We start from the raw sequence: 16,200 nt of genomic DNA, 5'->3' as shown, positions 1-16,200 counted from the left end.
ACATGTGGGTTATGGAATTGGCTGCACTTAGTTTGCATGTCAGCAGGATTATATTTAAATGTCAGCTTTTCTCTCAGAATGCAAAAGAGGCAGCTACATGTTGTGATGGAGCGAATTGGTACATGTGTGTCATATTTTCTGTTAGAATGGAGGAGAACTCTGTAATATATTTACTGTATATAGAGTTTAAGGAAACATGCTCAGTCAAAATACTTCTGCTTCTCTGACATCAGTGCTGCAGGTGTGGTGTCCTCAGTTGTGTTTTTGTGTGTCCATTTCACGTTAATTAGAGTTCAAATTAATGCTGAATGAGTTAGTGTCTGTTTATGAGTTGTAAGAAATCATTAATAAACTTGTAGAAGCTGATAGAAGATGATTATAACTGTTAAATTAAGCACTTTGTCAATGGAGTCTGGTATGCAGTGAGACGGACAGACTGAAGTCAAACTCCGGTGTGTGCTGTATTCAGGGCAGTGTGCTTTTATTTTCAGCTTTTGTTTTAACTTTACATTGACAGACAATTGACAGTTTTAAACAGGTGATTAACTTACAGTATAGGACTGGTCTTCACTTGTTATTGTGACTTTACAATGTTGTGCACATCCTGCGCTCCTGCAGAGTTCCTGCAGCCTGCGGAGCTTCCTCAAGTCTGAGGAGGAGGGGGCGGGGCGAAACAACTCGCTTTAACCATAGGTCATACATTAAATAGTGATTCAGTCTATTTAATGTACAATCTGTGGCTCCAACTTGCAAGAGCTGCCCCCTCATGGTCGACTAAACCGTTAGCCGGAGCCAAAAGTCTTAGTTGACCACGTTTTCATTTATTTGTTAGCTATAGGAAAAAGCGCCAAAGTCCTTTCGGGAGCTGCGTCTGGTTTTTAGGCCCGAAGGATTGTTGCAAGATGGACATTTTTATCTGGCGTCCTGTGATGTAGCTGCCTAGCAAGTTAGTTCAGTTAGCTGACCTATGGGATACAGGTTTTTACCCTTTTTCCATACACATGTGCTGGCTTGGTTTGACTCGCTTTCAATTAGGAAAATCTTAAGTCGGGGGCATCCCTACTATTTGAACTGCTGTACTAATTTTTGCATTTGCAGTTGCTAGATATTTGTTCTATAAGCCTTTAAGGTATTTGCTATTAGTAGTCAGTGCTGCATTGCTAGGGGGAATTAGCAGCCCTTCATTCCCCTTCATGATGGGTCTATTGCTCAGTGCCCGTGTGGGCGGCACTGGGTTGATTGGCTGTGATGACAGTTATGCTCTTAATTGTGTCAGTTATTCTTCCTCTGTGGCTCTTTTGAATGTAGTGAAGCGCTTGATGTAACCCCCCTGGCGTTTTGTTCCCGTCTACATATTGGTCTTTTTAAGTCTGTGCAGGTTTTAGGAGCAGTGAGACGGAGAGGAGCGAGCCTTTCTTCTTCCTCCTTAATTCTCCCCTCTTTTGAGAGAAGAATTGAGTCTGACATTTTTTTTTATTCTGTGGGCTACCCCCATCTCTTCATGTCCCTCTCTGCCCTCTGCTTAATTTGTCTTCTATCCCTTTAGTGTGTCTCCTTTTTTTTCATTCCTTGACTATTGTTTGAGCTGCTGTTCAACTCCTTTCTCTCTCTGTCTTTCTCGCTCTATTTCATCAGCCTGTTGTACATCGACCTATCTTTCATCCTGCCTCTCCCCTCTCTGTATCATGTCGGAGCTTCATTTTTCTGCTTTCTATTTTCCCTGCTCTTGTATCTTTTTGTTTCCCACCTCCCTGCCTGGCAGCTCCATCCTCCTTTTCTTTTTTTTTCTTACCCCCCCGCCACACAGGCCGTGCTGTCTCATGATGCTCAGACATTGCCGGGGTCAACCAGCCAGGCCTCGGTGGCACGACTGGTTGGATTGTCTGTTGTCACCCGTCCTTGTCTTAACTGACCACTTGAGACTCGCAGAGTCACAGGAGGGCAAACGACACAGGACAGAGAAGACAGGAAGGGCATCAAGGCCGGGTCCCATCCTGCTTATCTAAACTGTTGATGGGGTTGTTACAACCTCCAGGTCATACCTCATTTCCTGTGGTCACAACTCAGTATCACACTTCTGACCTGCGGGAATATTGGACACAGAACATATAGACTATAAAAATGATAGATTAGTTCCAAAAGTGGAACAATGTGAAAGGAAGGAGAGGGTGTTTAAGGTGACGATACTGTGCTGCTCTTTGTATCATGACTGCATTCAGAATATCATTCCTAGATTGAACCAGTCCGATCCGATACAGGCTGATATTGACGTATCACAGATCTGGGTTCTGATCTAAATTCTACAGACCCACGTGTTGCTACGCAGCAGGAAACAAGAGATTGAAGTTCCTGTGAAACAACTAGCAGGAGGGCTGCATGATTTGGTTAAAAAAAAAGTCATGTTGTGATTACTTTGACTGAAATTGTCAGTGAGATACAATTACTGGAAATGAGCAGTTTTGCATTACAGTTTTCATGTTCACTGAAAAAAAAATATTGAGGTCAGAACCAAACAAACACGATTTCTTTCTTCTGGAGAACAAGATTTTTCAGCCAAATCATCTCTGCCGCTCTACAGTACCTCATCATAATGCTGTTTTCTCACATATTTTTCCTTTTTCAAAAAACTGTGATTTGATTCTGGTCCTGCAATTCAGATATTGCACTTGGTCATGTTGTGATTTTATTGTGATTGCGATTAATTGTGCAGCCCTGGCTGACGCATGCACAACAACACAGCATGAAAGTTCCTTCTAGCAGCTCAAATGACGGAGAGCTGAAGCTTTGCAGCTGGAGGACATCGGAGTGGAAACAAGAAAATATTTTCTTCATAAAATACAATCCAGTTTCGCTCAAATCAGCGTGTGAAGTTATAAAGTCGTGCTTTTGGACGCTGAGGCCTGTCTCCCAGAAACACTGCAGTCTGCTCTGGTGAACGGACGTATTCACCTCCTGTGCTCATGTGAGAAAGTGTTTCACTGAACGCAGATGTCGTCCCCTGCAGAATGAGTCCTCAACAGTTTGAAATTGTATTGCAAGAAAAGCAAAAATACCATTAAAGGAAATATCATTAAAAATATGTGAGAATACCGAGAATAAAACTGTTTTTTTTGTCATTGTTGGTGTATAGCAGTGATACTTTTCTATACGCTCATGTCACGTGCATGCGTCTCTTATTTGGATGCGACATCTCCTTTGTCTCTTCAGGCCCCTTCAAATTTGAAAAATGCTGCATTTGAAAACTATTGGACGTCGATTACCATGGAAGCTTTGAATCATTTTGGTAAACCCTATAATCTACTGTGCATTTTGGATAGGTCAGGTAATTCATTAAGTCTGTAGAGAGAAATAATAAAAAGTGAAAAATGACCACAAACTAACAGACTATCAGTCCAGAACCCAAAGATATTCAGTTAACAGTAATGTGAAATACAGAAAAATTTGCTTGATAAATACATTAAATGATTAACTGATAATAAAAATGGTTGGTGATTAAACAAACAAATCTTTTCACCCTGAACTTGAACATTGTTGACGTCTTAGGGAGCTATAAGATGATGATAATAATATGGAATAATACAATTAGAGCTCAAAAAATTAATCTATTAATTAATTCTGAATTGAGCATAAATTAATTGCCTGCTCTGTTGTTGTTGATTGATTGGTTTGAGTCATTTTTAAAGAAATAAAAGGATGATTCCAGCTTCTGAAAGTGAATATTTTCTGGTTTATTTCCTCTTTAATGACAGTAAACTCTTTGGGTTGTGGTTAAATCAAGATATTTGAGGAGACACAGTTTGACGTTTGATAGACGTAACAACTGATCGGTTAATCAAAAAAATAATCAAAAGATTAATCCAAAATGAAACTAATCATTAGCTGCAGCCCTAAATAAGATACAGTATTCTGTTGAACCAAAAGACCTAAGAGTTTTTTAAAAATGTTTTGATGTGAGTTGCGTCTTTGTTGTGGAGTTTGGAGTTCACGTGTGCTTTGTTGAGACAGCGAGGACGATAATGTATTCATTTCAGGTGAGCTATTGATCAGACGGCGCCGGGCCCTTACAGACATCACAGCGCACGGCTCCCTTTTTGACATTTCTTTCAGGGTTCAACCTGTGTCTTTTGCATCTGATTGACATTTCCTTGGTACGTATGTGTAAACACTCGGATCTTAAGATATTTCATTCATTCATGTAGATGATCTCCTCTCTCCCGGAGGTAAAAGCCCACAGGCAGTTTGCATACTGGTCGTGAATACAAAGAGCCTGAGGGCATAAAACAGACTATTGTGTGATTATGTTCAGTATGTTGGGATTAATGTAAGTTTGTGTTTAATATTGTAGTTAGTGTCAGAATTTGTGTCACCTCAGAGGCAACTTGTGATTCAATTTTCTGCAGCTATTGCCGTAGTTTCAAGTCATTCATGTCTTTTTTTAAAATGCAGCTTTGTACTTTATGAGGATATAAAGGAAAATTGACGCAAGTCAGGCAGCTTTTTCTTGTTTAACTGTCTTAAATGTCAGGGATCTTTATAGATTGGCTGCATTATGAGCTCCGAAGAGCGTCATTGTGGCTGTTTTAGCTTTACACACACAATCCGCACACACCTCTTTAGAATAATGGTCGACTAAACCCAACCAGGCTGCTCTGTGAAATCCTGTTCATCTGTGGTTGGCAGGCGCGCGGAGTATGAGTAAGTGTCCTCGGTCATGTTTATTTAGGTAGAGGTGGTATTTGAAAGAGAATTAGACTTGGAGGATTTTAATGAGACTGCCAGAGCATACCTCTACGCTGGAGTCGAGTGCCACTGTGGGTCTGTACTGTCAGATGGTTGAACTGTTATTGGGGTCTCTGCGGGGCCCTTATACATCACATTAGCATGCAGCGTGTACATCTGAATTATATCCACAAAGATTTTTATCCATATTTATGGGTCAGTGTAAATACACCCCTAGAAGTATTAGGGAAGAATTAAGGCTGCGTTGAATCGTGCTGCTATAAGCACCATCATTTGATTTGTAGAAATAAGATTGCATTCCTTCGTGGCTCTGTTTACACCTGTGGCTCTGTTTGCTGCTTGGATACAGTCCAGATACAGTTTGTGTTTGGATTAGTGTTTTAATGCCGGGTGTAATTACATAAGGAGTCCCTGTCCCACTTTGTTCCGCCTCGCTGTGTAAACCTCACTACAGTCTTCGTAAAAACATGCGTCTTTGTAATATCTTGTCACATAGACACACACGCAAGCGCGCGCACTCCATCTCGAAAGTGTTCTGCATTCAAGTCTCCTACATAACAGATGCGCACACAAACAGTCAACTTGACAAGGAGTCTCTTGCAAGAATATGATAAGGCACTGGCTCACACCCACGCTCGCTCTCACAACTACAGTCTTGTTGATTCTTTCCGCTGTTTGCGTTTGCAGCTTGCCAAGAAGCTCAGGCTTTGGACAGACACGCAGTACTGACACACCTACAGACAGAGAGACCTGACGGACAGAGTCCAGCTGGCGAGTCATGGCAGCAGCAAGCGGAACAGATGTGCGAGGGACTTTGATCTAGGTGAGTACCAAATGGGGTGAGGATCTGGGGGAGGGGAGTGGGGGTGTCGGTCTGTACCAATATTAAGAAATGGCATGTGTACTGTGGAGGGGGCGGGTAGGAACAGGGGGGCATTAGAGGCACTCTGAGCCTTTTAGAGGGAAACACCTGACTTCAAATTATGACTGTAGGTCCTGAGAAAGTTTTAAGAAATGTTTTAAACTCTGTGACCTCAGCTGAAGGCCTCAAACTGATGTTAATGCTGTTAAATGTTTCTAAGTGTTTTAACTCTTCTCCACTCAAAAATGTGTTTTTCTTCTGTTTATGTCCCCTAAAATGTCTGTCCTTGACTCTGCTGAGCAAAGCCTGTCAGAGAAAGATGTTTTCACATTCCTCTAACGAAGGGGAGGATGTCTGTGCTCCTCCCTAAAATCTGAGATTCAAACTTACTCCAGAAAGAGGAATGAAAATCTGTACTCAAGATCTGTTATATTACTGAAACAATACTACTGGTATTAAAAAATACACATAGTACATATAACAGTACAAAGTGTCAGTCTGAAAAACTACAGTTGATGTTTAATGCATTATTAATGATATTCATGCAATCAAAAGAGATTTATGTTTCTCCAAATTTTTCATTGCAGTTGGATAACCTTAATGGCTACAAAAATATAGATGATATGTTTTGATTTTTAAAGGATCTAAGTGGATTAAATATTGCAATGGATATTTAATTGCAGACTTGGAAAAAATACTCATGAAAGTACACTTACCTCCCCCCAAAAATGAGTCAATTGCAGTAATTTGATTAGTTGTAATTAGTTACTTTCACCACTGGAGTTATCATCAGCTCAGTCTGCTAGTTACAGACTAACAAACAACATAAATAAGAATCACTTCATCATCATTCTGATGCGTCTGCTAGTCGCTGATTTTTCCTCATCTGAGTCTGGGTCTGACTGAGGCTCCAACTTGTATCTCCATCTTCAGGCTCACTGCTCTTTAATGGGTCGACGCAGCGGTGGCCCAGATAAAATCTCCTGTGACCCACCTGAGGGTCATGACCCAGTGCTTTGGAGTGACTGAAGTGGTGTATTTCATAAATCTTGTGGTCTCCCTGATGCCATGTCTGTCCCAGACATGCAGACCAGTTCATAACAAACAGGTCTACATGTTGTGTTGAATTCTACATGGATGAGTGAGTGTTGATCATGTTGATCAGTGTGTAGCTGCTTCACACTCGTATCTGCTTGTCCGTGTGTCGCTTTACACTCTTTTATTGATCTTTTTTTTGATAGAGACAATCTGCAAATCAATTAATCAGCCCCTCCAGGAAGTTGCGATTTTTCGATTACAACAATTAACGCAAATTCACCCAGTCCCTGTGAATTCAACCATCAAAGCTCCACCAAACATCACACATGTACGTCTCAATGAACCGAATCTGCGCTTTATTATTAATTATTTTTATTGGATTTTTGTCGCTGAAAAGAACACAGCGTTGTCATTGTTACTGACATTTATCGGTGCTTTGTGTACTTTTATATTTACGATTTCATGCTTGCTGTTTTGACTGAGTTTGAGCTCCAACAAGATGTTTGCTTCTTTGTGGAAAACCCTGCAGGGCACTTCTCCACTGACAAATAAAACATAATTTGTTAGAATTTTTGTCATCTTGAGCCTTTTTGGTGAGGTTACTTGGAAAACTCAGAACACAGTGTGGTTTTATTCTCCCTGGAACAAGTTGCTTTTGATTTTTAATGAATAATACACACAAAAAAAGAAAAATCACATTTTTTTTTTTATTTTTTGACTTGCTGCATTGCAAAAAAACATGCATCACGGTTTTTTTTTTTTAGAAAAGCTACTGTGAAATCAGGCATTTTATGTTGCAATAATCCCTACAAAAAGCCTTTGGAATCCGGTCATGCTGTCATTGTTCTCGTTAATCACAGATTTTGAGATTTGGTTTGGTTTGATAGCAATTACAGATGAGTCCTCCTCTTCCTGCACGCTCAGCAGGCACCACCCTGTTTAAACCATACGCTATCTCCATTGTGACAGATCACATCTGATCTCTTGTTGCGTGCTTCATGTGTGAGCACAAATTCGGACGGCGACCCGACCTGATTCTCAGGACATTGTTGAGAGTTCATATGTGAAAACGGCCATGGTCTGCTTTGTAGTTTTGCAGGTGCAGACATGTCAAGAAAAATAAGAAGTTGGCAAGTTGTAGTCCAGCAGTTTCTCTCGAAAAAGAAACTGCATTTTGTTTTGCTTCTTGAGATGCATACAACTATTCTCAGATGGCTAGCGTTGAACCAAATAGCGGGTAAGAGGAAATTGATGGTCCAGAATGTGAAATAAGGAAGATTGTTTGAATAGAAAACACAAACCTTCAAAAAGAATGAAGGTGACAGAAGATCTAACGGCTACCAGTGGAGGAATACCAAGTAGCAAGAGAACAGAGGACACAGCAGACACTTGATTATATAAATGTCAGTTGGGTTAGAAGTTTCTGGTAGTATTCAGCTGTCATTTAAAAGTGGAGATTGCACCCGGTTCTAATAAAAGACTTAAGACTGTGAAAAGAGGAAGGAGATCAGGTTTTAGAAGGGGAAATGAGGGCGGAGGCATTGAAGATGTGCTAACATGAGAGGCCAAAGAAAAAACAGAACAATAAAATATATCCTTTAGGGGAAATAGTGTGGGCCTGTGTTTCACGCCTCCCCTGAAAACTTTTCCATGTTAATTAGGTAATGTAAAACTAGCGAGAACAGCAAGACAGCAAGAAAGCGGGAGCAAAAGCTAGATGAAAAGACAGTGTAAAATAGCACACGCTAATCCATTAGAGGCCATGAGACACATTTCTGTGTGCGCTGAGAGGAGAAAATAGTAAATGATAGTGCATTATTGATGTGACATACTGGCCTGCTGGTTTCTGCAGGTTTGTCTGCTGTTTCATTGTCTCATAAAATGTTTAAAAAAGTGAAGAATCTCTTTTGGTTCAAAAGGTAAATGGAAGAGCAAATGCAGAGAAATTCCAGGACACAGTTCAGATTTATTCTCCATGTTCCCACATGTTTGGACTGTGATTTACCTTCATATATTCAAAGTGAAACTAGCATTTCACTTGGCAGTGCCTTCTAACATCAGCGTTGCTGCATATATCCATGAAAATTAAATCTGTGTGTAGGATTTGTTGAGAAATGCTGGGATATTTTAATCACCTCCTTTCTATATTACCATACAGACAGAGCATCATGCAGAATCAACATGAATATGGTTTTGCAGATGTACGTGAGGCAGGCACTGCCTGCGATATTGGATTTCCTGGCTCTGACTTAATTTCTGTTCTCTCAGGAAACTCAAACTAGCTTCAGTGCTGAAAATGATGAGAACTATTGTTCTGTTTTAGAGCAACACTAGATGCTGAGTGTATGTCTGTATATGCCAGTGAAAGACAGTCCTTGCTGACCCTGCAGTTACAGCCAATTTGCTGTGATCACAGTGACAAGTGTCTCCATATGGATACTTAGTAATTAGCTAAGAGGAGATGGAGAAAGGTTGGAGTTGGTGGGGCATTCGAGGACCTGTCAGAGGGCCCCACTCATCTTATGCCTCCCCCTCCCCAAATCTGTCAGGAGGCTTGTCTGGGGCCCGTCCCCCCCAGTCCCCTCCCTCACACTTGGCTGCTCCAGTTAATTGAAGCCACTTCAGATCAGTCAGAGGAGCTGGATCTGCACGCCTGAGCAGGCCACGGCGCTCACCTGACCTGTCAGTCACCACCGCCAGCTGCCTGCCACACACAAGCCGACACATTTAAATCCTCGGGACGTGGCAGGGATCCCTGGGAGACGCTCAATATACACCCACACCATGTTTTTGTTTTAAAAAGCATACATTTTTGCTACATTTGCACCAAGTGTCCACATTACTGCAGCGTTTTTTATGACACTTAAAACAGAGAGACTTGGAAACTCTGCCAGTCCCGTTTCAGTTTGAAAACTCCTGGGTTGCGTTTTAGTCTTTAGTCTTTTAGTCTTAATGCTCTTTTAAAAATGCACGTCTCTGGATGTAACCAGGATTTTACTTTTGTAGAAAATGTATTAAAAAGTCCTGAATCTGCTATAAACTGGCTGGTAGAGTTCCAGAGGGTCGTGCCTTTGATTGAGAATGTAGTTTGTGCAAAGGAAGTCTTAGTAGTTTGCAACTGATCTGTATCTGCCTTTTATTCTTGGCCTTGATTACCCCGTACTGACAGCCAAAGAGCAATGGCTGACGTTACTTTTGCTGGTGTTTCACTAAGAGACGTGACATTCATCCATTCTGTGGTGAAGGTGAACCACAACCGATCTACAGTTTGGCATGACTCTTGGACTTAATGGGTCTGATTCTGGTGGTTTTTTAAGCCGCTGACAGTCGTTGTGTGGACACCGTAACATGGATATTGGTGCAGCTAATGGCTACTGACAAAGCTAGCATGCTTGTTGTATTACCTGAGTGATGAGGGAAGACTGCTAATGCATCTGGACTATCTGCAAAAGACTATCTGCAGCTAGCTATGGTTAGCCTGCTGTTAGTGTGGTCAGCAGCTGTCTTTAGACACAAACGGACAATGAAACTACAATTATAGGAAAGAGACAAAAAAGACAATGCTATTGACATCTCCATGCAAGACTCACTAGCATCCTCATGACAGATTCCCCGTTGCCAACCCTGCTTGCCCCGGACTCTCTTGTCTCATCTGAATCCTGGAAGTCACCTCAGCCTTCCGTCCCCGACCATGAGTTCTGCCGCAGCGTCTCTGGTTTCTGTCTGTTCCCGTGGCTGAGGAACGTTTCCAGTTCACAACGTTACGAAGTGTTCCTCTGGGGAGAAAATCTACATACCTCACCCCTTGTGCCTCCGCTGTCTTCACCTGGCTCCGACTCCGTCTGCTCCCTGCTGGTTTACCTACCGAGCTCTCGAAATCACCTGCTCCCCGGTTTGGCTCACTCGTCCTGAGCCCACGGGTCAGATCCCCGCCACAGCAAGTCAGAGACTCGGTTTATGAACTGTACTGCTGGTGGTGAAACTAAAGGTCAAACTGTCCTCATTGTACTGCGTGCTGCACTTGGGTTTGAATCATACCCATTACAATATAAAGAGCAGTCCCCTCTACCCATCTCCTTATTTTTGTCGTGTTATCTTATTGCTTCCTGTTTGCACCGGCATGTGAATGGTCATGTGATACTCTTGAAGCGGTGCCAGTGTTTTAAAAGAAAAACCTGGGAGTCTTGAAGTGTTTTTCAGTCTACACCCTCCAAACCCACCTCCCTACATCTGTCCAAGTTGTAGTCTGAGCCGGGGTGCATTTACACCAGTCAGTTTTGAAGAAGTGCATTTGAACCCTGGAGCTTTCAGTTTGTTTTATTTAGACAGGTGAGACGGATGACTTTTATACTCAAATAACAGCCGCACTGAGGCATCTGAAAATGTGGACTTGAAGTGAACAGCGAGGCAGTTTGTTAGGAGTCAGACCTTCATCTACAAGAACTGACCCTGAAATGCAGTTTTACGGCTATAAGGAGACTGATGTTGTCATCTGATAGCCAGTACTTTCTCATTCTTGAAAAGCCAAGCAAAACAAAATGAACCAAGGGCAAACTCGCACTTGAGATGCAGTGAAATGCTTTTTCAATACATCTCTAAACTCTGCAAAAGAGCAGACGAGAAGTGTTAAAGCTCATTTCAAACAAAGAGCAAAGACTGCAAAGTCCACAAAGCTGAGCTGAAGTGACACGGACTGCAATTGGATTTGTTTTGACTAATTTGCCTCCCGCATGGCTTTTGTTGATAGATTACGGCTGAATTGAAAATGGTGTGTGGTTATCATAAAAGCAACCAATGCACGAATGCAAACAGAGCAACTGATTGTTCCCTGATTTTGGACCAAAACAAACTGACTTTGGTTTGCAAAGGCCATAAAAAGTGATACCTTCATTATCCCTGCAGAGAAGTTCTCTTTTGTTCTTTGGCTTTCTTTTTCTTGTCAGAACACATGGCGAGATGCACGACCAGCAAGTTCTCATACCTAAAGAACAAAATGCTTTGTTTGTCTGTACCCTCCCAAGTGTCCAGAAACAAATTATGTTAAGGCTTACAATTCTGCAGCTGTGCATTTACAGTCTGAGCCAGTTAATGCAAATAAAGCAGTGTGGTTAAGGTTAGGAGAAGATTGTGGTCCTCTTTAAAAGAAACCAAGCAGGAGTCAGTTGATGAGTAAATGTCACAATATTTTTTTATATCCAAATACGTGATATTGCAACAGTAATGTGGGGATGATGAAGTGAGTAAAGCGAGTAGGCGAGTAATAAATTCATATCACTTTACTGAATGCAGCTTTTAAAACCAGGAAAAATACAAGACTTGTCCAGCCCTTAACTGAACACTTATTGAGTGTGTTGGTTTGAACAATCTGTCTATGAATATACGACATACATCTATGTATGATATTCAGAAGAGTTTTAAGAAATATGTGTACTCTCTGGGAGGTGAGTGACTGAAAACTCAGTTTTCTCTGATTTGAGGTGTAGTGAAAATTTTCCAGCCACGGCGAGTGTAATTTTGAAAATAGAAAGGTCATCCTGGACTGAAATTGAAGCTTATAACTAATTATAACTTGTAATTATAAGTTGGGAAGTTTTCTGTTCTTGAGTGAGCGCTGCAAAACAAATCATTTTTGATGAGAATTCGTCATGAAGACAGTATTTTTTTCTTGTCTGTCTTGTTGAATCTTATTTTGCTGTGATCCTCTTTGTTTCAGGGTACTGTCAGCCAAATATCATACATGTATGACTATTTATGTAATTCTATTACCTTAATATTTGCATTTACATAATTTTTTATTTGTTCCAAATAAATGGGGGTTCTGGGGCGCCTGAGACCAAACGTCTCTGAGTTGGGGGCACTCGTCATCAGCCTGTGATGGTGCGAGGTATAGGCTAACAGGAAGTAACAGTGAAACAGTGCTCTCATTCTGTGTAGGTGGTTGAAGGAACTGGAACAAACAAGAACTGCTGTTCACAGTTTTCCTGAAGTGTCACTGACACATCAGCAGGGTGGACGTTTGCTGACAGTTTGTGCCTCAAAGTCTCAGGGAATTTGTCTTAAAAACACATACATGATGGTGAAATTGAGTGTCTTAATCAATTATTAAATTAATTGCCAACTATTTTGATAATCTATTAATCAGTTTTAGTAAAAGAAAAAAGTCAAAATTCTCTGATTTCAGATTCTTAAATGTGAATATCTTCTGTTTTTTTTCTTTCCTCCTCTCTGACAGTAAACTGAATATCTTTGAGTTGTGGACAAAACAAGACATTTGAGGACGTCATCTTGGACTCTGAGAAACACTGATCAACATTTTTCACAATTTTCTGACAGTTTAAAACAACTATTAATTGATTAATTTAGAAAATAATTAATCGACTATGAAAATAATTATTAGTTGCAGCCCTAATTGAGTGTCTCATTAAGCTCCACCCAAATAAACGTTCAGATCTATTTGAAAACCGTCTTCTCTCTCTCATGGCCTTGAGTGGCAGAAAAACATATTTCAGCTCTTTTCCAACTTCGACTTGACGATGGCGTCCGCGCTCTCTTCAAATCCACCAGACTTCTGCAACAGAAACGGTAATTGTACCTCGCAGAACATTAAAACTGCTGGAATACCACTGCCTCCATCCGTTTGTTTGTTTGTTTGTTCGTTTTATATTACAAGATGAATCGTGGCCATAAAAAAGTTTAGCAAAATCTCATTGTGTTAATTCATTTTAACCATCAATAATTAATTAATAGTCTAGAAATTGCATCTAATTTGACATCGTGTTGGCAGAGGCATAAGGAAACTTATAGTTATAAGGGATATATTATAATGAGGGAAAAAAGAGAAAATTATGAAAATTAGAAAAATGTGTGTTGTGTTTCTTATTAATTATTAATGATTAATTGAGTTTTGAGGAAAATGCTCAAAATTTGCAACCTGAATCTTAATATTTTGTGAAAACACTAACAGTCAAACCTACAGTTGTATCACCCAGGCCCGCCATTCATGTTAGCTAATGTTAGCTACCTAACCAGCTAGCCTGCTAACATTTCCATGGCAACAGTGAGCTCCACCAGTCAGAGATGTTACTGTTACACCTGAGGATTGTGGGTAGTGTAGTACTTCTCCATGACATCATGCACAAAATGTGTTTTTTTTAAAGCGATGTTGCTCTTATACAGATTTGTGGCTTCTACAGGATCATAAATCATCGTTTCATGATGTCATCGCACGTGGTCAGTCTACCTTTGATGGTAACGACATTATGGATAATAATCTAATTCCGATTCAGAATATAAACAACATTTTCACTTCTGGGTCCTGACTCTTGTGGTTTCCAGTGACTTTCCAGTCCCCCAGTTGAAGGATTGTCACTGTAACACCCCGTTGCTCTGAAAGGTAAAAGTTGTCTATCAGGCATCCTGCAGCAATTCTGCAGAGTTTAATACTTTCTTCTTAAGTAATGTGCTCCTCTGTTGGTTCCGCCCTGCTGCCTTCCATAACACCGAACACGAGGGACGTGTGAAGTAGAACCACAGGGAATAGATCTTTTTGAGACAACCCACTCGGGAGTGAACGTCTGGAACGAGAAGGGGAGCTTGTGTATTGTTTTAAATGCCAGGCTTGTCCTCATTCGCTGTGCTTTCTCGCGCGAGCCTTTAGTTGTAGCTCAGTCAGCTGACATTTAATGCTCAGCCATTACACACCGTGCTGCCGCCTCGGCGCAGGCCTCGTTGTTACCGGTATGAATATGAACGGACAGATGTGACAGCTGGCCAGCCATATGCGACAAACCTTTTAAATCTTTATGCCTTAATTATTCCTTCCTGTGGGACCAATATTGACATTTTAGGTCTTAACGTTCAGACCTTACAAACTGCCAGCCTCCAGTTGGCATTATCTGTCTCTTGGCAACCACCAAGCCTACAGAGAAAGGTGCTTGATAACTGCTCACAGCTAATTTCATTTATGTCAGCTGTGGTGAGATGGGTACTTTCAAATTTATCACAGTGTTGTAAAAATTATTGTCTCTACATGCTGTTTACTGATAAGTGGCTGTGATTTAATGTAAAAAAAAAAATAAAGTTTTTGATGGAGTTTTTCTTCATTTTCAGTGAGGGTCTGAGGTTGGGAGGCATCGTTTTAATTTATATTTAGAGTGTGGGCGCTGAGAAACCCTCTGAGACTCACTGTGATTAGGGACTATACAAATAAAATTGACTTAATTAATTACTGAAACTGGAAGTTGAATCATTTTGAACACAGACTGAATCTGTAAATATCTCATTTTGGCTGTAGTTTTCAGACAGCTCCAGCTACAAGAGTGCACTCAGTAGAGTCCCACATCCGTGTCAGGCAACAGAAGGTGAAGCACCTACTGCAAATCCACCGCAACTGCCAGATGCAAACAGCAATTCCAGTGAGAAACAGGCTGACCTGAACATTATGATGTCACAGAGAAGTTGACCTTTGACCTTTTGGATATAAAATGTCATCACCTCATCGTTTTACTTTATTAGACATTTGTGTGTAATGTTGTCTGTGAAAAATCCATTCTTCTCCTCTATCAGGAGCCGCCACTGTTTGTTTGAGACAAGTCTTATACTTCTCACTGTCGGCGCACCTAAAACACCACGCCCACAGCTGGCAGTAGTCCCTCTGAGGATGCTGATTGGCTCACACCACCTCTGGAATCTTGAATTATGGCCAAAGTGAGGCTGCTGTGACCTTGATCTTTGACCTTTGACCACCAAAATAGTTTTTCAAACTTGGTACAAGTGTCCACTTAGACACAGGCTCAGACCAGAGATGTCGTCAAGAACACATGAACGTGTCGGACAAGAGGTCACAGTGACCTTTGACCTTTGACCACCAGAATCTAATCAGGTCATCCTCGAGTCCAAGTGGTCATTTGTGCAAAGTTTGAAGAAATTCCCTCGAGACATTTTAGAAATATGATGTTCACACAGATGGGATGACCTGAAAACTAAATTCCTGTGGCCACAGGAGGTCCTTCAGCATACGGTCATAAAAATACACAAAAACTCTGTCTGATCTGTCCAGTTCTGTTTGAGATAAGCTGCAGACAAGCTCCAGATCCGTTGATTGTGCACCCATGTGGGGATAATAACCCTGCTGCAATACGCAAGTGTGTGTGTTATTTTATTTAGATGATGTCACACCGCAGGAGAGCACATTTATGATTTCTTCATGTGTTGCGCTGAATGAGCTGCTGTCATCTCTTGAAGACTTTAAAAGAAAACACATCGGGGCGTTTTATTTATCACAGTTGTATAAGCGGCGCTCACAGGAATAAAGGCAGCTATGAATCTTCTTCTCTTTTCTCCGTCTCTCTCTCTTCCTCTCTCTGTCTGTCTCACCTGGGTCATCCCACACATTCTCATTTCTCTTGTTATCCCAGGTTCTAATTTCAGTTGCCGCGGCAACCCTGCGGCTCCCTCCACTCATTCCTCCTCCCTCGTCTCTCCGAGCTCCTTGTTAAGTGTGGCAGAGCTGGTTAATGATTGTGTTTTATTTATATTTTTCCTCCGGTAGGGTTCCTTCT

The 16,200-nt window shown here is 41.2% G+C and overlaps 1 protein-coding gene across 2 annotated transcripts in view; it reads left to right on the top strand.

Moving 5' to 3' along the window:
• The window catches only part of spop (speckle type BTB/POZ protein), a 130,066-nt gene that overhangs the window by 19,774 nt on the left and 94,092 nt on the right, over positions 1-16,200 (top strand). For both annotated transcript variants that reach the window (XM_084744330.1, XM_084744328.1), the window contains exon 2: positions 5,428-5,563. The gene's annotated coding sequence lies outside the window, so the exon portion shown is untranslated. The remainder of the gene's footprint in view (positions 1-5,427; positions 5,564-16,200) is intronic.

Source organism: Lutjanus erythropterus, chromosome 19, assembly GCF_056507025.1.
Source record: "Lutjanus erythropterus isolate fLutEry1 chromosome 19, fLutEry1.hap2, whole genome shotgun sequence".
Lineage (NCBI taxonomy): Eukaryota > Metazoa > Chordata > Actinopteri > Lutjaniformes > Lutjanidae > Lutjanus > Lutjanus erythropterus.
The sequence above is the reverse complement of the archived record's forward strand: the minus strand, read 5'-3'. Positions and strand labels throughout refer to the sequence as shown.